The sequence below is a fragment of the Lissotriton helveticus genome, chromosome 6 (assembly GCF_964261635.1).
Source record: "Lissotriton helveticus chromosome 6, aLisHel1.1, whole genome shotgun sequence".
NCBI classification, from domain to species: Eukaryota; Metazoa; Chordata; class Amphibia; order Caudata; family Salamandridae; genus Lissotriton; species Lissotriton helveticus.
Window position 1 is genome coordinate 154171337 of NC_136067.1, and position 22348 is coordinate 154193684.

The 22348-nt window shown below is 49.4% G+C and overlaps 1 protein-coding gene across 1 annotated transcript in view; it reads left to right on the forward strand.

Moving 5' to 3' along the window:
• The window catches only part of DNAH14 (dynein axonemal heavy chain 14), a 1144348-nt gene that overhangs the window by 698258 nt on the left and 423742 nt on the right, over nt 1-22348 (forward strand). The window lies entirely within an intron of this gene.

A 22348-nucleotide genomic window follows, 5' to 3' on the forward strand; every position in this document is an offset into this window, starting at 1 on the left:
AACTGGCCATTTGACTGCCCACTTAAATTGGGCGGCAGGTCAAATGGCCAAACCTCCAACGGCCTTTACTGTGTCGGGGTGTTGGAAGTGTATGTCAGCTGCAGAGACAAAGTAGGCTTTTCCGTGGAGATACTTCAGTTCCACTGGACTCTAAATGAGATGGGCAGTACTTCAGTTTGGATGCAAGGGTAGTCCGTTGCCTTTGTGATGGAGTGCCCTCTACGCCAAACTCTAAATCTGGCCCTAAGATTCTTCCATACTTTTCTATATACACATCCTCCACTCTGCTACCATAGACCTTCTGACAGCATCCAGAAAGGAGGATACATATTAGTGGCCAAAACGGTCTTCAGTCTTCCATTTTTTTTAAAATTCCCTTTCTCTATCTTTGCAGTTTATTCCCTCCTTGATGACTTTTTGTCACCAGTCTATTTGTCAAGTTGTAAGTTGGTAGGAATGTTGAGTTAGAGCCCTAGACCTGGCACCAAGAACTCAGTGTGGCGAACGGGTACTCTACAGTAGTGATTTAAGATAACATATTTAACGTAACAGCTTCCAGTATGTAGCCCAAAATCCTCAGTTATGCATCAAGCATGGCAATCCCATAAAAAATAGGCTTTTAAATGGACAAGTTACCAATTGGTAGAGGTCGCAACACACCTTTGATGACATCAGCAGCTTCAATTGAGGAGCTTTCTTTGATCAGACCAGTAGAAGTGGCTTCATGTAGGTATTTTTGGAGTATACGTTGGATTTGTTGGCATGCCTTCCACAAGTACAGAGACAAATGTGGTGCTATTGATAGACAACATCACAGCCTCGCACTTGGGGTGAGTTCTATGCTGAGAGTGGAGAGGGTTTGCACGTTTATGAGGGAAGTTTTTTTCAGGGAGCCCAATTGTCAGAAAAAAGCAGGTTACCATCAATGTCCCACGAGTGTAGCCTCAATCAAGAAGCAGCCTAGACATTTTTTAATACTCTGGGGCTCTCACTGTGGGCTCTTTTAATAATCGTAACAGAAGCCCTACTTTGGCTGTATCTGTTTGCATTGAGTTCTTGGATGGAAGTGAGGCTAAATGCTGGGAAAAAGAAAAGACAGCTGGCCTGTCATGCACGGGTAGACTTCTGCTAGAGCCAGACACAGGTCTGATTCGTCGAGACCGGTGGATGCCAAAATTACCGTGCATGCAGGGGCAACTTTATGCCTACTTAATAATTTGGGCTCTGACACAGTTGGGGCCAATTACTCACAATCTAGTATTAGCCTACTATCTTGGAATTTGGCAGGAATTTCATCAAATTTGGTCGATACTGATTGGGTGTCGTATATCATGATGTTTGCATGTTCCAAGGGGCTTGGGCTACTGAAAAAGTGTTTGTAGATGGGTTTATTACTTTTAGTGTGGAAGCAAAAAACCCCGAGCAGTATGGGAGGGCAATTGGGGCTCTTCTGATTCTAAGTAGGAATAATGTATTTAGCTCATACACTTTATTGCAGCCAAAATGCCCTGACTTGATGGGGATTAGTGTTACTCTCCCCACATATATGTAAGAACGACTTTGGTGAGTAATTAATCTCCCACTTTATCTATTTTGGAAGAAATTTTAGGGTCTGATTCACAAAGGTAAACGTAGACCAAAAGTCTAAGTTTATACCTGAAGCCTAAGTTTAGACCTAAAGACTAAATTTACTACTAGTAAAGTTAGACTTTTGGTCTAAGTTTGGACCAAAAGTCTAATTTAGACCAAAAGTCTAACTTTACTAGTAGTAAAGTTAGACTTTAGGTCTAAACTTAGACTTCAGGTCTAACAAGTCAAATGGTTCCTTGACTAATACGTTTTTAGATATAAAGCCCTTTCCATGTTTTGAGGAATTTTTAGATTCTGTTTCTCCACCTTTAGCGAAAAGCTTTTCGCTTTGGTATTCTCCCTTTGAGATCTTTTACTATTAAATGGAATAAAGACTCAGACTTTGGCTTGGAAAGCGAAGACGAGATACAGATATTGTTTTTTTGTCCAGGGTATCTTGGGTCTTGCCGGAAATGGGTTGGCCCATTATGTCGGAACTTGGGTTTGACCAGATTTCTAGTGGCTTACAGAATTCCATCTTTGCACCACTTGTATATATGAATGGATTGGGAGTAGTATTGATTTTATTGTGTGAATGAACTACCTGTTGTTTTAAACTGTATTTTTAATGTTATATATTTGTTATTATATTGTGTATCCATATTTTGATGGTGCATGGATACCAAATAAAGTATTACTACTACTACTCTATGGCTGTTTATTGGTTGTGGGTAACCATTCAGGGACACGGAACACACAAAGGCTACTGGGTGTCAATTCTGTCTACTGGAGACTTTTGCCTCTGTGGTCTCTGGGCCTGACCTACTGATTGGCCAAAAACTGAGCACTAAATACACAATGTTAGCAGTTGATCCCCTGCATAGCAATAGTCGTTACTCCCCAGTGAACATCAGGAATCCTTTGCCTGCTGGAATCAGGTCCCATATCTCACAGTCACTTTGTGCCTGTCTATAAGTTACTCTGATGTACCTTGTGATCTTTGGTCCATGGGCCATGGTCTACTTAGGTAATTGATGGCAATTCTCTCTCATAGAAGTAGCCCTACACATGCTGTGAAAGTTCATAGTTCTTATAAAGTATTTGAATATTGGTTAAATGTGTAACTCTTTGATGAAAGGCCCCACTATAACCAGTACCATGAGCATGGCCCATGATGGTCAGATGGGTCCACCAGTCAGGAATGCATCCCCTCCACATCCACTCCTTACGCCTCTAGATAGAGGAATCTTCCATGTGCTGCCTCTGAGGAGGTTTTGTTGGTTCAATAACCCACCACAAAACTGATCAAATAGATCACCTCAGTTAATCAAAGTTTGAATCAAAGGCAAAGCCCTATGGGATTGCAATAGGGGACTAAAGTTGTCACTATCTGGCCCCATGCACCTACTTTCAGTGCCATGAACGTGCTCCTACTTACAAAGGAGCTGATCTGACCATGCTTATTGTCATGGTGGGAGCTCCATCACAGTTACTTAGGTTTGCCCTGCGGCACAAGAGCTGTGACAGCTGGTTATGGGATTGCAATTTGTTCTTCACGTCTCCAATCAGGGCAATGTACCATGAGATAATGGGCGACGCAGCTGGCCCTGCAGTAGCAGGATGTAACAGCAGTTAGCTCATTCAGGCAGAACACTCTTCCCCTGACATTGCACTCAGTGCTCCATTGGTATTTTTTCAATATTTCATGCACCGCTCCGTCTCTTCTTCAGGCAGCTGAGTTATGGGTAACTTTCCTAGGCAGCTCTTCAAGCAACAAAGCAACAATACTTCAGTTTCCTCAGTGATAACTCCTGAACCCTCCCTCGAGCATCCCATCAAACACTTCAGGAAGAATTGTTTGAAGACTTTCATGTCTGTTCCTAACCTCAGAAGGTGTCCAGCTGCCAAAGACATCAGCCCTGGATGTCAGAAATCTTCCTAAATTCACTGACAGCAGTCCTTGTAAAATCTCTGTATCACTGATCTGGGGATGGCACCAGTGTTTCAGACATATTACATTATGTGGGTAATATCACACTTGCTGCTCAACCACTAACATTGTTCTGTATATTTAGTAGGCAGTAGGGTAGAGCCCAGTGGCTTCCCTCACCTGGCTAACACACAGAGACTTTCTGCACACATCTATGGGGAGGAAAGTTGTGTAGAAAGGGGTCGGAGAGCATCCTTATATTTTTTAAGGTTTTTTCCCTTCCTTTCACTGGTGTCTAGTCCACATAAAAGGGCTTTGAGGAATGTTATAGAGCTACAACTCACTTCCCTTTCTGGCAGTCTCTTTCCATCCTCCATTTTGTGAACCACACATATATAGTGGAAGCATATTAGATTCCTGTTGGACTTGGCCCTCTTTGCAGGATAAACACTAAACATTGTGCATTCACCCCTCCTGTTTATTGAATTAGTTTGTGTTGTCATAAAAACTCTGTGCCCTTTACCACTGCTAACCAGTGCTAAAGTGATGGTGCGCTCTCCCTAAAATATGGTAAAATTGGCCTACACCTCATTGGCACATTTAATTTACTGATAAGTCTCTATTATATGGTACTACATGGTGCCTAGGGCCTGTTCATTAAATGCTACTTGAGGGCCTACAGCACTGCTTGTTCCACCCACTAGAGTAGCACTTTAAAACAAACATGCCTTGGGCCTGCTATTGAAGCCTGTTGTGAAGTTTTAAACTGCCAAATCAACCTGGCAAAATAAACCTTTTGCCAGACCTAAACATTCCTTTTTAATACATTTAAGGCACCTCTAGGTTTTCCATGCCCTGGTAGAAAAAACTCTTAAATTAGTTTTTAACTAATTATTACATTTAATAAGTGCTAACTTTTGATTGGGACAAAAGGGGGTGGTGATGGACGGAGCATCTGAACCAATCAAACACTCACACCAGGTCAACAGAACTGGGTTTAATCCATCACTGTTGTTTAGCCCACTCTGCTACCCCAGTTCAGACATGGCCATATGCAAATCAGTCTGACTCTGTGCCTCATGGGAACAGTCCAGCCCGAACTGCCAAGCCATGCCTTCCCTGGACCGGAAACAAGCTTCCAAGGACCAGTTTCTGGCATTTCAGCCGTCTTCAGCCCGGCTTGCTTGAATCCAGTGGCAAAGTGAGCAAGGGACTCACGTCTGAGCATACCCTGACAACTTATGGCGAACAAAGTGGTACAAAAGGGGGTGGTGATGGACGGAGCAACTGAACCAATCAAACACTCACACCCAGTCAACAGATCTGGGTTTAATCCATCACCGTTCTTTAGCCCACTCTGCCACCCCAGTTCAGACATGGCCATATGCAAATCAGTCTGACCCTGTGCCTCATGGGAACAGTCCAGCCCGAACTGCCAAGCCATGCCTTCCCTGGACTGGAAACAAGCTTCCGAGGACCGGTTTCTGGCATTTCAGCCGTCTTCAGCCCGGCTTGCTTGAATCCAGTGGCAAAGTGAGCAAGGGACTCACGTCTGAGCATACCCTGCCAACTTATTGCGAACAAAGTGGTACAAAAGGGGGGGTGATGGTAGAAGGCGGCTGAAATGCCAGAAACCGGTCCTCGGAAGCTTGTTTCCGGTCCAGGGAGAAATAATCCTGTCCCCTTTCCAGGCAGGCTTTCGCAGGTCAACCAGCACCATAGACCAGATATTCCATTTCACTTTACTCCATTGGAAGACGGTCCTGCTTGGGAAAGGCAGCCTTTATGCTGCCTTTATAGATTTGCGAGCCGCATTCCACCTGGTACCCCGGGAAAAGCTGTGGGAAGTTTTAAGCCAGATGGGTATGCCGCTGGAAATTTTATCTCTCGTGATGAGATTGCACGAGGGAAACCATGCTAAAATCCAGTGGGGGGGACATGGGCAAGTTACCAAAGACTTTCCTGTTGAGCGGGGTGTGCGCCAAGGGTGCGCTATGGCACCCACGCTCTTTTCTTTGTATATCAATGGGGTGGTTGAGCGCATGCTGACAGGAGAGGTAGATGCCCCTTCACTGGCAGGAGCGAAGTTTCCGATCTTATTATTTGCGGACGATACACTCATTGTCTCTAAAACCCCCAGTGGACTGCAGCGAGCCCTAAAGATATTTGAGGGATTTTGCACTGACCGTGGGCTAGAAGTCAACGTTACCAAGACAAAGCTCATGGTTTTTAACCCGCACCACAGTTTTAAAGGGAACTTTTTTATGGACGGGGGGAAAGTGGAAAAGGTATTGGATTTTGTCTACTTGGGCATCCACATAGCAAAGGGAGCTACCTGGGGGAAGCATATAGAAATGGCGGCTCTCAAATTTCGCCAAAATACAGGAGCGAGAGCTGTGGAGCATAGAAAATCCTTGACAAAGCCGATCCAGCCAGCACTCCAAGTATATGAGGCAAAAGCCATCAGTTCGGCTCTTTATGGTGCCGAATTATGGGGCTATGAAAATCTAGGGTCACTGGCACTTGTTGAAAATAAATTCTTGCGTAATCTTATTGGCGTCCCAAAGAGCACTCCCATGAGACCGCTGTGCTATGAATTGGGCAGGAAATCAGCTTCGGACATGGCCAGATTGAGACCAATATTATACTGGCGTCGCATCTGGGCCACGCCGGAGCTCGCGCATTATGCCCAGGGTTTCTTGGACGTAATTAAAACAGATCCATTTTGCAAGATAAGCTGGCTAAAAGAGCTGTCCAAAGTCTTACTCAAAATGGGCATGAAGGGACTATGGGAGAACCCTGAGTTAGCCCAGTTCCCTTCCAAAGAAGATCTAAAAGCTAGGTATTGGGAAATGGTTGCCTACCAGAAATGGAATGACGCTGCTCCTTCATCTATGGAGGGCAGATATTTGTAAGCGAAAGTCCTCCCCAGGTTGGAGCCCTATTGGGATGCGATTACAAAGCCTGGGGACCGGAAACTTTACTTCCAGCTCAGAGTAGGGTCACTCCCAGTAAGATCATTAACGGGCAGATGGGCTGTAGCCAATTCCAGTGTTTGCCCGGTTTGCAAAAATGGTGTTGAAACCATTGCCCATCTTCTTTTTGTCTGTAGGGCTTATTCAACCCCGACGTGTTTGGCTAACAGCTATGTGTAAAATGCTAGGCACAAGGGATAACAAGGTTGCATTAAGAATAATTTGCATTAGCACCTTGCCGGTTATCTCAGTGGCGGCCGCAAAATTCTTGGGGTGGGCTTGGGCAATCAGAAGGAAATTTGCACTTTGAACTGTGATTTTATTGAACTGTGATTTTATTAACTCTTTTGATGCTTTTAAATAGTTCGTCAAAATGCTTTGATTATTGAATTTTAGAAAATATCGCTGTTTGATTTTTTAAATTTGTAATTGTTTTTATTAACAATGGAAGTTTACTGGAGTTTGTTAACTTGTTCTAACATGGAACCAAAATGTCTTAAAACGTTTTATTGTGCTTTTATGAGTTTTTATCTCGAATAAAGCAAATTTGACTGGCATTCATTTTACAGGCTCATCATACATTACCAATCTGAAACAATTTCACATGCACATTTTCAATATTCAAATTACATGCTGCACTACAATGTGGTTGGATCAGGAATCCATAATACAAGAGTCATTTGATGCTTTTCCTCGCTGTGTGGAGCGCTACTCGCTCTCACTTCACGCTATCTCGAGACCTAACATTTGTTACAGCATACAGGGGGAATCGCAACCTCTCTGATATACCTCTGTATTTCCACCAAAGGGACCATATCTTCTCTCGCTTTCTAATGCACCCTCTGCTTTTGTAAATTACTTCCTCTGCTCTTTGGCACCAGTCCAAGTTAACCTCCCACTCCGCCACTAGCAGGGGACGCGGTGCCCCCCAACAACGTGCTATGCTTCGTTTTGCCACTCCTGCTGCCAATGCTAGCCAGAGTCTACTATGTCAGGGCCAGTATTCCTCTCCCTGTATCATCAGTAGTAGCCACTTAGCGTCCATAGGCACCCTCACCCCCAAGACCCTTGACATCACTACCATCACCCCTTGCCAATTTGTACAAATCACGGGGCCTTTCCAGAAGATATGATAGTAGGATCCCTCTTGCGTGCAGCCCCTCACGCAATACAGTGTATTTACCACTCCCCATTTATGCAACAGAGTGCGAGGTAGTATGAATGATGTAAGACTTTAAGTTGTACTAACCTAAATCTAGGTAGGATTGCAATGTCTCTAGGGCTCTGTAGTGCTTCTACCCATTCTTCGTCATCAATGTTGCCTATGTCTTCTGAACAGGCGTGTCTCAGGGGTGCCAGGGGCATTATTTACTGTAAACAGTCGATGTCCCCTTATGGGGAATGGGGTCTGTCAATAGTAGGTCCTCCAGAGGGGAGGAGTCGGGCAGGTCTGTGCCCTGTTAAATGTTTACCCTATGGGCGTGCCTGAGTCTCAGGTAAGGGAACCTCTGGGAGGGTGCCAGGTCGTATTCCTGACTCAGAGTATCAAAGGGAAGTGGCCCTCCATTCCTCCACACATTCCCCAGATGCTCAATATCTATTGTCGACCATCGTGAGAAGCACCGCAGATTTGACACCTCTCTCAGATGATCACTGTGCCACAGGGGGGTCATGCTCGTCAATATAGAGTGCCAGACTAGGTATCTATTTACCTCTGTCCAAAACTTCACCACTGTTGCAGTATGTGGTGGTAGGTCTGGATTCCCCTTACTGGCATATAGGAGAGTCTCATGATTATCAGCCGTCATTGCCGCCCTATGTACCCTATAGGCTGGTTCCTCCCTGTCAGTATAGACCCAATCATGTATTACTATGAATTGTGAGGATCAGTAATACACCCTCATAGATCACTCTTTGTACTTTATGTAGGGCAGTATGTGGTGCACCTCCTTGCCAAAGTAAGGTCCGGAGCTCCTGGGCTACGCTTGTAAAAAAGGTTGCTGGGACTGGACAGGGTGTATTTTGAAGAACATACAGGAGGCGTGGGAGGGCCATCATCTTGTACAAAGCTGCCCTGCCCATTAAAGACAGTGGCAGGGTACGCCAATGCATCACGTCAGTTTGTAGTCTGTTTAATTGGGGGAAAAGAATTTGCTGCAGGAATACCTGGTTATGAGTTACATATGGTCCAAGGTATCTATAGCTCTCCTTTACTATAGGAGCTACGCACTTTGCCGGGAGTCTCGGGGGAGGGCCTGAAAGGGGGAACACCACTGACTTGGCCCAATTTATGGTGTAACCAGAGTAGCTCCCAAAAAGTTTGAAGATGTGAAGAACTCTTGCAATGGAAATGTATGGTCTAGAGAGGTATAGAATTAGATCATCTGCATATAAGGAGCTGCGTTCCTCCCATCCACCGGATGACGGGATACCCCATATCATCAGGTAATTTCTAATGCAATGCACCAGGGGCTAGGGTAAACAGCAAGGGCAATAACGGACATCATTGTCGGGTACCCCTGCACAGTGGGAAGCGCCCTAACAGTGCCCCGTTTACCCTTACCCTCGCCAGTGGGGCTTTGTATAGTAGTTTTATCCACCCACGGGACGTTGGGCCGAAACCCAGTCTAGGCAGTACGGCAAACAAGTAGGGCCATTCTATGTTATTGAAAGCCATTGAGGCATCAAGTGCCATTAATGCCGCCTATTGAGGCGGGAGGGTGCTCATCATGTGGAGGACACCGTACAGCCTTCGCAGGATGTGCCAAGTGCTTCTACGTGGCATAAAGCCAGATTGATTCACATGAATGATGGAGGCGAGGACAGCCACTAGCCTAGTCACCAGGGCCTTGGCCAGCACCTTCGCATCTACGTTTAAGAGCAAAATCTGTCTGTAGGAACTGCAGTTCTCCGGAGGCTTGCCTGTTTTGTGTATCACTACTATTGTGGCTGTGCATTGGTCTTCAGGTAGAGACTCGACTTCTTTCACCTCAAGCATTCTCTTCGCTACTTTACTGGATAACACCTTAAGCAGCTCAACTGGCGCCCATTAGGGCCCCCCACCTTCCCTGATTTCAAGGATCCAAGGGCGCAGATGAGTTCCTCCTCCGTGAGGTCAGCGTCTAGGATGTCCCTCATGTCTGCGGTGAGCGTCTAGAGTGATAAGTCTCTCAACAGCTCCTCGCAGTCCCTTTTTGATTTAGAGCTGACTGGGGAATAGAGGCTCTTGTAGTAGGAGGTGAATGTCTCAGCAATTGCGATACTCATCGTCTGTAGGACTTCTTCCTTGTCCCTGACCCCCACCACCCACGATCTATCCCTGTCCCTCCTGTCTAGCCAGGCTAACAATCTGGTGGCCTTGTCCCCCACATCGTACAGCCGGTGCTGTGTGGCCAACGCATGCGTCCGAACTGCATTGTCGACCAGGGCTCGAGTGTGAACTCGGGGAAAAAAGCAGATAGTAGCATTTTCATACTGCAGGTCGCCATGCGAGCGTGCCGCTTTGAAGATGGCGTCTCGGTCTCTAAAATTGAGTATGCGAGCTATGATTGTGCACGGGGGGCCCCGGACGCGGTCCCAACTCTCGATACGCTCACTCCACAGAAAAGAAGTTAGACAAACGCTTGGGCTTGAGGGTGTGGAAAATCAAATCTTCAAGAAGGAGATCCAGCAATTGCCCATCTACTCCCTCTGAGACTCCCACTACTTAGATATTATTGCATCAGAGCCTGCCCTCCTGATCTTCCAGGCGGGCCATTATTTGCATTTGTTGCCTAGTTAGGACAGTCACTTGCTCCTCCAGTCGATTAGTCTTTGCTTGCAGGCCCATTATGTTTGTTTGGCCGTGGACATTTTGTCTGCCAGCTTGCAGAAATATGCTCTGAGTAAATTCACCTCTTTCTTTACTGTATCCAGCTTAGGTTCCAGGGTACTTCAAGTCTCTGTTATCGACCTCATGATATCTCTTAGTAAGAGATCCGACATGTGTTCATCTTCTTTGGTTGTTGTAGAGCTCCCCGCTGCTCCTCTCGTCTCCCCCAGCTGTCCCATTGTGACCATGTACTTATCTATTTAGCTGGTCTGACCAGGACTGGGACTTTTGGTTCGGACCATTTTTGGCCCGTTTTTCTTACTTGAGTCAGTGGTCGGGCTGTATCGCATTTAGGGATGGGGCTAGTCCCCGGATCAGACCTCTATAGCATCACCTGAGGCTCCTGGGTGAAGTTACCGTTGTTTGTTCACCCCTCCACCCGATTGTGACAGGAGGTGTCGGAGTTGCCCCTCTGGCATGGACTGCACCCAGGGGCGAGTCGCTCAGTGCCTTCCTCATCAGTCTAGGCCCTTCCTGCAAACCATACTCCCATGGTGCCTCAGCACTTCGATTGGGCCCATCCCATAGGAGTAGGAAGCCACATCATCCAGGTCCGAGGACAGAAGGAGGTAATCAGCACCAGCCCGCCCCACACATGGCACAGGCAATTCACACGAGACACTGCGCAAATGGTTCTAATGTCCAGTGTCCCAACTGGGCCGCCCACCACCACTGGGCTATTCAAAGCAGGGTGCTGTGGACAATAATCAGCCTTCGAGCAGGCCCCCTCCTCCTTACTGAAACGTACTGACGAGCCTGGGACCCCGCACCTACGCGCCTGAGTGGTACTAAACCTGGCAGATATTTGGCAGCCACCGGCAACCCCAGAACGCGGCCTATCCCTGCTGACGAGGGGTGATACCCCGAAACACGTGTCCAGGGATGGCGAAGACAGCGAAGATAGCAGAGAATCAAAAGAAGATGCATCGCGGAACACGTAACTACATTTACCATAGTCCTTAGGGGCGATACCGCTGGTGTGTGAGTAGTGTGCGACCCCACCCCCAATTGAAACGTAGTGTAGTCCCAGCCAGGAGCCTCCTCCAGATCTCCGGCCCCTCCGTGAAGTAGGGCGCGCACTCTGGGCTGCCGCGGAGTGCCTCCGATTGTGGCGCTGCGGGCCGCTGGGTGGTGTCACAATCCAGTAGGAGGGCAGGAGGAACACCAGGATATCAGCCTCAATTGCCCTCTGTATCGTCGAAGCCCCTTTTAGTGAAGAGTCACGGCTGGCGCCACTTTAGGCCTCCAGTGCCGGTCGCCTGCAGTCTCCAGTCGCCGCTGCCGCCTCCTCCAGCCGGCAGCAGATCGCTTTCGTGTGCCCTCGCACCCCCCTGACATTTTCACGATATGGGTGGCTCCAGATCTACAGATAATGATGGATGATTTAGGGGTTATACACTAATGGCTAGCGGCGCTCGCTCAGTGTGCGGCCATCTTTGCCGGCTGTAGACCACGCCCTAAGTTTGCATTTTATTGACCTAACTGGGTGACATGACTGTGAATGGCTCTCCTGTTAGATGTTTTGTGTATTTATACCAGCCCATGAGATAAAGGAGGCTGGGTGTAGGTGTATGGTTGGGGACAGAGCTTTTCCCTGTCCCACTTACACTTGAAAAGCTTGTGTCCTGCTTTGCACTCCCAAATAATAGAAACACAGCACTCCCCCATGGAGGCACACACACGGCGAAGCAAGAAAAGACCTGGAAAGGGGTTTCACTCATAAAATGAGGCACATCAAAATGCAGGTTTCAGAATAAGTTGTGGGGTTTTATTTGTGCAACACTCCATAACAGAAAGGCTTTCGCAGATGTCAAATGTAACACTATGCAAATGAATATATATATATATATGTGTGTGTGTGTGTGTGTGCGCGTGCAAGCAATTACAACACACTTACAAGTAAGCAAGTGCTACTATTAAATGCATGGGATAAAAAATAAGCAGATAATAATGATAATAATACTAGACATCCACTGCAAGAAATAGACACTGTTAAATACAAGTAATCAGACACAAGGAATCTAAGGAAAGCATGAAACGATAAATCCACAGAATGCATCAGATGATTATGACCACTGGAGACTTGAATGTGAACACAGACACACTCACGCATCACAATGCCAATAATCAGAGAAAATACATCACCGGCTGCAATAACTTTATCTTAGCCCACACTAGACTGGGGGATTCAAAGACAGGGTCAAGAGACTCAGCAAGTGGAAACTGCCACTCTGACTAAGACTTGTCTGTCCCTTCAGGTCAAAACAAAATCCCGCTTTCCAAGTCAAGAAACCCCAGTTTTATAATCTAAATGCACTAGACGTTTCAGAGAAACCCTCCCCTACGCCATGGAAACTTACTGGAGTTAGCCAATCTCCCACAAGCATTCTAAAGGCAAAGGAGCTCTCACATATTCTTCTGCACTCTCATATGTTCCAGCCTCCTATCTTATTGAAGCTTGAGAAAGTAGAAAACATTTCCAAAAGTATAGAAAACAATCTTGAATGTGAATAACCTAAACATCTGAAAGAAACATGTTAGTGATAGATTCCTTACCCTGGAATATCCCCAGGCGTCAGACTGGATCCGGAAAGTTTCACTTAGCAGTAACCTTGCGCGTCAGTAGGTGGCGTCCTGCGGCTTCACGTCCGTCACTGGCATCGTCAGCGCCGAGATGACATCACGGAGAGTACTTAGGTGCCACCCATGCGCTCTGACGTCAGTTCTTTCTTTTTCCGCGCCAGTAAGCGCAGATCAATCAATCAATCAATCAATCAAGGCATTTATAGAGCGCACTACTCACCCAGAGGGTCTCAAGGCGCTTGGGGGGGCAGGGGGGCCGCTACTGCTCGAACAGCCAGGTCTTGAGCTTCTTCCTGAAGGAGAGGTGATCTTGGGTCAGGCGGAGGTCGGTAGGGAGGGTGTTCCAGGTCTTGGCGGCCAGGTAGGAGAAGGACCTTCCTCCTGTTGTCGCTCTTCGGATGCGGGGGACGGCGGCGAGGGCGTGGTTGGTCGATCGGAGGTGGCGTTTGGGAGCGTAGAAGTTGAAGCGGTTGTTGAGGTAGCTCGGGCCTTGGTCGTGTAGGGCTTTGTGTGCGTGGGTGAGGAGACGGAAGGTGATTCTCTTGTTGACGGGAAGCCAGTGCAGGTCTCTCAGGTGTCCGGAGATGTGGCTGCATCGGGGGATGTCGAGGATGAGTCTGGCTGAGGCGTTCTGGATCCGCTGGAGTCTCTTCTGGAGCTTGGCGGTGGTTCCGGCGTAGAGGGCGTTGCCGTAGTCCAGTCGGCTGGTGACGAGGGCCTGGGTGACCGTCTTCCTGGTCTCGGTGGGGATCCACCGGAAAATCTTTCGTAGCATGCGCAGGATGTTGAAACAGGACGCGGAGACGGCGTTGACTTGTCTGGTCATGGAGAGGGAGGAGTCCAGGATTAAGCCCAGGTTGCGTGCGTGGTCCGTCGGTTTGGGTGCGGTGCCCAGGGCGGGGGGCCACCAGGAGTCGTCCCAGGCGGAGGGCGAGGAGCCCAGGATGAGGACTTCCATCTTGTCTGAGTTCAGTTTCAGGCGGCTGGTCGCCATCCACTCGGCTACGTCTTTCATCCCTTCGTGGAGGTTGGTTCTGGCGGCGGCGGGGTCGTTGGTCAGGGAGAGGATCAGCTGGGTGTCGTCGGCGTAGGAGATGATGTTGAGGTTGTGCTGGCGTGCGATGGCCGCCAGGGGGCTCATGTAGACGTTGAAGAGGGTGGGGCTGAGCGAGGAGCCCTGAGGAACGCCGCAGATGACTTCCGTGGCTGCCGATCTGAACGGTGGTAGGCGGACTCTCTGTGTCCTTCCAGCGAGGAAGGAGATGATCCACTCCAGTGCCTTCTCCTGGATTCCGATGTTGCTGAGGCGCTGCACTAGGGTGCGGTGGCAAACAGTGTCGAACGCCGCAGAGAGGTCTAGGAGGATGAGGGCCGCTGTTTCACCGTTGTCCAGCAGGGCTCGGATGTCATCGGTGGCAGCGATGAGGGCGGTCTCGGTGCTGTGGTTGGCTCGGAAGCCAGACTGTGAGGGGTTGAGGGATCCATTCGTCTCGAGGAAGGCGGCCAGCTGCTTGTTGACGGTCTTCTCGATGACTTTGGCTGGGAACGGGAGGAGCGAGATGGGGCGGTAATTCTTGAGTTCGGTGGGGTCCGCTGTTGGTTTCTTTAGTAGAGCGCTGAGTTCGGCGTGCTTCCAGCTCTCAGGGAAGGTGGCTGTGTCGAAGGAGGTGTTGATGATGTCCCGCAGGTGGGGTGCGATGATGGCGTCGGCCTTGTTGAAGACGTGGTGGGGGCAGGGGTCGGTCGGAGATCCGGAGTGGATAGAGTTCATCGTGCAGATGGTGTCTTCTGTGTTGATCTGGGTCCAGGCGCTGAGGGTGGTGGAGGGGGGCGTTGGTGCGGTCGTGGGGAGCGTTGTTCGTGGGCTGAAGCTGTTGTGTATGTCAGCGATCTTGTTGTGGAAGTAGGAAGCGAGGGAGTTGCAGAGGTCTTGCGAAGGGGTGATGTCGTTGTTTCCGGCGTTGGGGTTGGAGAGCTCTTTCACGATGTTGAAGAGTTCCTTGCAGTTGTGTGCGTTGTTGTCCAATCGGTCCTTGAATGCTGTTTTCTTGGTGGCGTGGATCAGTTGATGGTGCTTCCGGGTGGCGAGCTTGAGGGTGGTCATGTTGTCCGGTGTTGGCTCCCTTCTCCAGGCTTTCTCGAGGGCTCGGCAGTTCTTTTTGGAGCTCTTGAGTTTGTCGGTGAACCATGGGGCCTTCTTGCTGCCGGGTCTGCTAGGCGGGGTCCTCAGTGGGGCGAGGTCGTCTGCGCAGTTGCTGATCCACTTCGTGAGGTTATCGGCGGCCTGGCTGGGGTTCGCTGAGCTGGCGGGAGGGTGCTGGCTCAGGGAAGCTGCGAGCTGGTCTTCCGTGATCTTGTTCCAGTTTCTTCGAGCAACCTGTTGCTGGTGGTGGTGGATCGTGGTCCTTCTGAAGCTGAAGTGGACGCAGCTGTGGTCCGTCCAGTGGAGTCCGGTGGCGTGGCTGAAGATGATGTCCTTGCTGGATGAGAAGACGGCGTCGAGTGTGTGTCCGGCGAGGTGGGTGGGGGTGGTCACCAGCTGCTTAAGTCCGAGGTTGGCGAGGTTGTCAAGCAGGGTGGTGGTGTTGCGGTCGTTGTTGTTCTCCAGGTGGAAGTTGATGTCCCCCAGGAGGATGTAGTCAGCGGAGGGGAGGGCATGCGGGCAGATGAAGTCGGCGATGTCTTCGCTGAATTGTGTGCGTGGTCCCGGGGGTCGGTAGATGAGGGTGCCTCTGAGGGTGGTTTTTGGGTCCGTGTGGATCTGGAAGTGCAGGTGTTCGGCGGTTTTCAGTGTGTCGTCGGTGTTGGTCGTGATGCGGATGGTGTCCCTGTAGATGATGGCGATGCCTCCTCCAGTCTGGTTGCCGCGGTCTCTTCGGGTGATCTTGTAGCCCTCTGGGATGGCGATGGCGATGTCGGGCGCTGAGGAGTCGTTCATCCAGGTTTCCGTGAGGAAGGCGACGTCAGGATCCGTGGTGTCGAGGAGGTTCCATAGTTCGATGGTGTGTCTGTGGATGGAGCGGGTGTTGAGCAGGATGCACTTGAGGTGGTTGCTGCTGGTGTTCGGCTTGGCGGGTGCTGGAGCGGGGCAGGTCCGGTTGCAGGAGAACTTGCAGGCGTGACAGCTGAAGGGTCCGTGGGTTCGCCTCGGGGTGGCTCGGTAGCATCCCGGGATACGGTCGGTGTTGAGTGCGTTGAGGGTGGCGGCGTCGTACGTCCGGCGGGTGGGCTGGGGTCTGCGGAAGCCAGGGGTCCTGGCGCTGGGCGCGGTCCGGTGGCGGACGGGTGCAGACGGGCTTACCTTTGGCGCGCCCGCTGCGCGTTACCGCTGCGCGTGCGCATGGTCGCCATATATGGCCAAGTGCGAGGGAGGGCGGAGCAGCTGGGAGGCGGGAGCGGGGAGGGCACAGAAAGAAAAGGGGCGTGGTTATCGGCGGAGGCGGGGAGCGAGGAGACCGGGGGGAGCGTCAACAGGGGGATAGGCGAGGAATCAACAATAATACAATACAATCCAAATACAAAAAACAATTTCAAACAGGAAAAAGGGGCACACAGCAAGGAAAACGGGGAGCCTACAGTATCAGAAGCAGCGAGCACAGCGCTAGACCGCAGGAGACCACGCCGCTCGGTGGCAGGGGGCGTGGTCACACGGCGGCGGCAAGGTCAGCGAGGCAGGCGGGTGGCGGGAAGCACACGCAGCAGCTGGTGGCCGTGCGGCGCGGGGGGTGTCCTAAGCTAGGTCACACTCACCTGCGTCGCACGGTCGCCATATATGGCCAAGTGCGAGGGAGGGCGGAGCAGCTGGGAGGCGGGAGCGGGGAGGGCACAGAAAGAAAAAGGGGCGTGGTTATCGGCGGAGGCGGGAAGCGGGGAGCGAGGAGACCGGGGGGAGCGTCAACAGGGGGATAGGCGAGGAATCAACAATAATACAATCCAATCCAAATACAAAAAACAATTTCAAACAGGAAAAAGGGGCACACAGCAAGGAAAACGGGGAGCCTACAGTATCAGAAGCAGCGAGCACAGCGCTAGACCGCAGGAGACCACGCCGCTCGGTGGCAGGGGGCGTGGTCACACGGCGGCGGCAAGGTCAGCGAGGCAGGCGGGTGGCGGGAAGCACACGCAGCAGCTGGTGGCCGTGCGGCGCGGGGGGTGTCCTAAGCTAGGTCCGGATCCGGATTGAGCATGTACCTTGGTCACTTTTTGACTGCTATTTTGAGACTTTTGGCTCCCCATTTTTTCTCTTGGTGCACGTAGAGATGCCCGGCTTAAAGTCCTGTGGGGTCTGTTGCCGAAATATGTCGGTAGCGGACCCCCACGATGTTTACCTCTACTGCCTGGAGACCAACCACGACTCCCGGGACTGCCGTGATTGTTGTGCCATGGCCCCCAAGGCCTTGCGGAGCGGCATCGGAAGTTGCTGGAGGTCCGGCATTCATCGCATTGCCGCTCTGGGTCTAGAGGCCATTCATGGGACCGCTGCGGGACCGGAACTGTCGCTCCTCGGACTCCAAGTCTTCACCTTCGGATTCCGGTAAGCGTCGCCATAAAAAGAAGTCGAAGAAGCGTATTCGCTCTCTGACGTCCCCCCGTCACTCCTCGGAGGCGGACAGAGGCCTCGCCCCTGCGGCTCCTCTGGAGCCGGGGAGTCCCGCGGGCTACCCGCCTTACCCGTGTCCAGATCCTGCTGGCCCGGCAGCTCCGACATCGGCTCCAGCCCCGGCGAGACAGGATCCTGCAACACTGGCTCCGGCCCCGGTTGCCGGCTCTGGCGCCACCCTCGGCTCCAGCCCCAGCACCACACTCAGCTCTAGCCCCGGCACCACACTGGGTGCCATACATCCCACCTTTGCCCCGGTTCCCTGACCATTTTGTTCCGGCCTGGGATCCGCATTGGGAGCCGTCGCCGGTATGGCCCCAACCGGCGCCGTCCTTGGCGCCATTCCCGACGCCGTTCATCCCTGCTTCGGCTCTGCCGCCACGACTGGCCCCCTCTATGCCAGAGGTGGACGACGACTGGGAAGGGTCCAAGGACCTACTTGCTCGGCAATGTGACTCCGTACTCTATTGGGTGGACGACTTGGAGGATGCAGGCGACCTCGATGTCTCCTCTGACCCGGGGTTCGCCTCTCCCCCTCCTACAATGGAGGAGGGTGCCTCCTACATGATGGTCCTCCGTCGGGCTACTGAGGCCCTCAACCTTGACCCCCCCACGGTGACCCTCAAGACCAACCTCCTCCTTGAAGTGCTCCAGACAGCGTCTACTTCGGTGGAGCTGTTGCTTCCCTTTAATGACGCCCTTACAGAGGTCCTCTTGGGCACTTGGTCGAGTCCGGCCATGGGGGCCCCGGTGGATAAAAACGTCGCTAGATGCCACCGACCCGTGCCCGGTGACCCCGCTTTCTTGACCACTCACCCTATGCCTGAGAGCCTGGTCATTCAGGCCTCGACGTCGCAGAGTGCCTTTCCCACGGCCCCGCCGAATAAGGACTCTAAAAGGCTGGACCTGTTTGGGAAGCGGTTGTTCTCTTCGGCCAGCCTCTGGCTGTGGTCGGTGAACACCGCCTGCTCGTTGGGCCGCTACTCCCACATGGTGGGGGATGCCGTTGCTCAGGTGTTGCCTCAGTGTCCCTAGGAGGTGCAGGCTACCCTTTCTCAGGCAATTGCTGAAGGGAAGGATGCGGCTAAGTTCGCCATTCGGTGTGGGTTAAACACCGCCGACTCATTGGGCAGGGCGATTTCCACGACTGTGGCGTTGCGGCGCCGCGCCTGGTTGCGTTTGATTGTGTTCTTGCCCGATGTCCAGAGTTCTCTCATGAACATGCCTTTTGATGGCACCCGCCTGTTTGGCGACAAGGCTGACAGTGCGCTGGAGCGCTTTAAGGACTCGCGGGCTACGGCCAAGTCCCTGGGTCTTTCTACTAGGAACCTGGCCACTCCTGATTTTCGTTCCTTCCGTGGCCAGGGGCGAGGCACCCAGAAATGCCCTTCCACCAGGCCTGTGCAGAACCAGCCCCAGCAAGGCCACCTCCACCCCCGCTGCTTCCGCCTCTAAACCCTCCTAATCTGAGTTCAGGGAGCACCCCATGCTGGTGGGTGGCAGGATCCACCACCACCTCCCCCGCTGATGCGAGATTACGTCAGACAAATAGGTGCTGCAGATAATCTGCCAAGGTTACTCCCTTCCTTTTCAGTCACCCCCCCCCCCCCCCCCCAGCCGTGCCACCTCGGTGATACCGCATGTCGGGGAAGGCTCTTCTCCGACAGGACGTCGCAGCCCTCTTGGCCAAGGGGGCCATTGAATGCGTTCCTGGGACAGAAGTATGAAGTGGTTGTTATTCCCACTACTTTATGGTCCCCAAGAAAGACAAAGGGGGTCTGCGTCCTATCTTGGACCTCTGGGACGTGAATCGCTTCCTCTGGAAGGAGAAGTTCAAGATGCTAACTCTGGCTCAGGTCTTGGCTGCCCTCAACCCTGGAGACTGAATGGTGGTGTTGGACTTGCAGGACGGGTAATTTCACATCCCCTTCCTGCCGGCCTACCGGCGTTACCTGAGGTTCACCATAGGCCAGGAGCCTTTTCAGTTTACTGTGCTCCCCTTCGGCCTTACCAGTGCCCCTCGGGTGTTCACAAAAGTGATGGTAGTGGTCGCAGCTCATCTGTGCAGGTCGAGGTATCAGTCTTCCGCTACCTCGACAACTGGTTGTTAAAGGCGGGCTCGCCCCAGGCAGTCGTCACCCACCTTCAGACTACGGCCGACTTCCTGCATTTGCTGGGGTTCTCCATCAATGTGCCGAAGTTGCACCTGAGTCCCTCTCAGAAGCTCCCCTTCATCGGAGCGGTTCTGGATTCAACGCGGTTTCAGGTTTATCCTCCCGAGCAGCGAGTCCAGTATATTCAGGCTATGATTCCGATCTTTCAGCCTCTATCAGTCAGGATGACCCTCCGGCTCCTGGGCCTGATGACCTCCTGCATCCTGCTAGTGCAACATGCCAGATGGCATATGCGGGCTCTGCAGTGGGATCTGAAGTTCCAGTGGGCACAGCATCAGGGCAACCTGTCCGATCACCAGATCTCGGAGGGCACTGCACGGCACTTGCAGTGGTGGCTCACGAATCGCGATTGGGTCAATGGCAGATCCCTCTCCCTTCCCCAACCAGAGCACACAGTGGTGATGGATGCGTCCCTCCTGGGATGGGAAGGCCACTGGGGAGAGAGGCGTAGATCAGAGGCCTCTGGTCTCCGGCGGAGTCCCGTCTCCATAACAACCATCTGAAGCTGCGGGGGATCCGACTTGCACTGAAGGCATTCCTTCCCTCTGTTTGGGGAAGTGTAGTGCAGGTGTTAACGGACAACACCACCGCCATGTGGTATTGCAACAAACAGGGCGGGGGGGGGGGATTGGACCCTATGTCATGAGGCTGGAACGGATCAATGACATATTATCGAATACAAAAATATAGACTTACCAAAATATGGATGACAAAATTTCGACTGCAAAAATATCGAATTCCTATCTACAAACAGGTAAGTACAAAAATATTGAATCAAAAATATTGTTGTAAAAAATATAGTTAGTCAAAATATCGATTTTTTTAAAATGTCTTAAAAGTAATTTCAAATTAATTAAATAATAAATATAATTAACTAAAACATACTTAAAAATACTTAAATAACCGTAAAATTATTAAATAATTAATTTAAGTTATAAAAAATAAAATTTTATTTTTTAATACATATATTTATATATATATATTAACGTAATATTAATAAAAAATATACAATATTTTTACTGTAGGATAGCGGGAGGGTAAAATTTACTATTACCACTCCAGTGAGTACAACAGTAGGGAAAACGTTGGATAGAGTAGGGGTAAAAATTATATTCCCATTCCAGTGAGTGCAACAGTAGGGAAAGCGTTGGATAGCTGGAGGGTAAAAATGACTATTTCCACTCCAGTGAGTGCAACAGTAGGGAAAGCGTTGGATAGTGGGAGGGTAAAAATCACTATTCCCACTCCAGAGAGTGCAACAGTAGGGAAAGCGTTGGATAGCGGGAGGGTAAAAATTACTATTCCCACTCCAGAGAGTGCAACAGTAGGGAAAGCGTTGGATATCGTAGGGGTAAAAATTACTATTCTCACTCCAGATAGTGCAACAGTAGGGAAAGCGTTGGATAGCATAGGGGTAAAAATTACTATTCCCACTCCAGAGAGTGCAACAGTAGGGAAAGCATTGGATAGCGGGAGGGTAAAAATTACTATTCCCACGCCAGAGAGTGCAACTGTAGGGAAAGCGTTGGATTGCGGGAGGGTAAAAATTACTATTCCCACTCCAGAGAGTGCAACAGTAGGGAAAGCGTTGGGTAGCGGGAGGGTAGAAATTACTATTCCCTCTCCAGAGAGTGCAACAGTAGGGAAAACATTGGATAGCCTAGGGGTAAAGTAGGGAAAGTAATGATTTAATATATTAATAAAAATAAATTAAATATCAATACCAATAAAATAATAATTAAAATGAATTACCAATTTAATATTATGTAATAATTAATCAATTAGAAATACAAATAAATATTAGTTATTAAAATTAATTACCTATTCATAATTAATTACCAAATAATTAATTTTCAATAACAATAACTAATAACTATGAATACCAATTAATAATTAATTACCAGTAAATTACTTATCAATACACAAAAAGTATTTTTAATATGTAATTAATTAAAATTAAATTACTTCCCACCCTATTCCCCTATAAACCCACAATCCGCTACAGAAAATAAATTAACATAATTATCAATTAATCAATGAATAAAAATGAATTACCAATTAAAAATTAATTAACATTTAATTCAAAATGAATACCAATAAATGAATAAAAAAATGTAATTAATTACAATTAAATTACTTCCCACCCTATTCCCCTATAAACCCACAACCCACTACAGAACTAAAACGCAAAACTAAATTAAAAATAATTAGTAATTTCTAAAAATCAATATTTAATTTGATATAATTAAATTACTTCCCTCCCTATTCCCCTATAAACCCACAACCCGCTACAGAATTATATTACGCAAAAATTAAATAACATAAAATTCATTACTTAAAATAAATTACAAAAATAATATACACTTTTCACACATATACTAACATACAAAACACTTTAAAAAATTTGATATTATTAAAGATTCGATATATTTTAATACCTATATTATATACTTTGATATTTTGACTTTCTATATTTTGAAAATCGATATTATATTACTTACCTTCAATTCGATATTTTTCACCACTCTATTGTGTCCATTCGATATTTTGTCCATTCTATATTTTGACTTCGATATTATGGCTATTCTATATTTTGGATTCGATATTATGTCTAGTTACCGACTGGAAAATCAAGGCATTACCTTG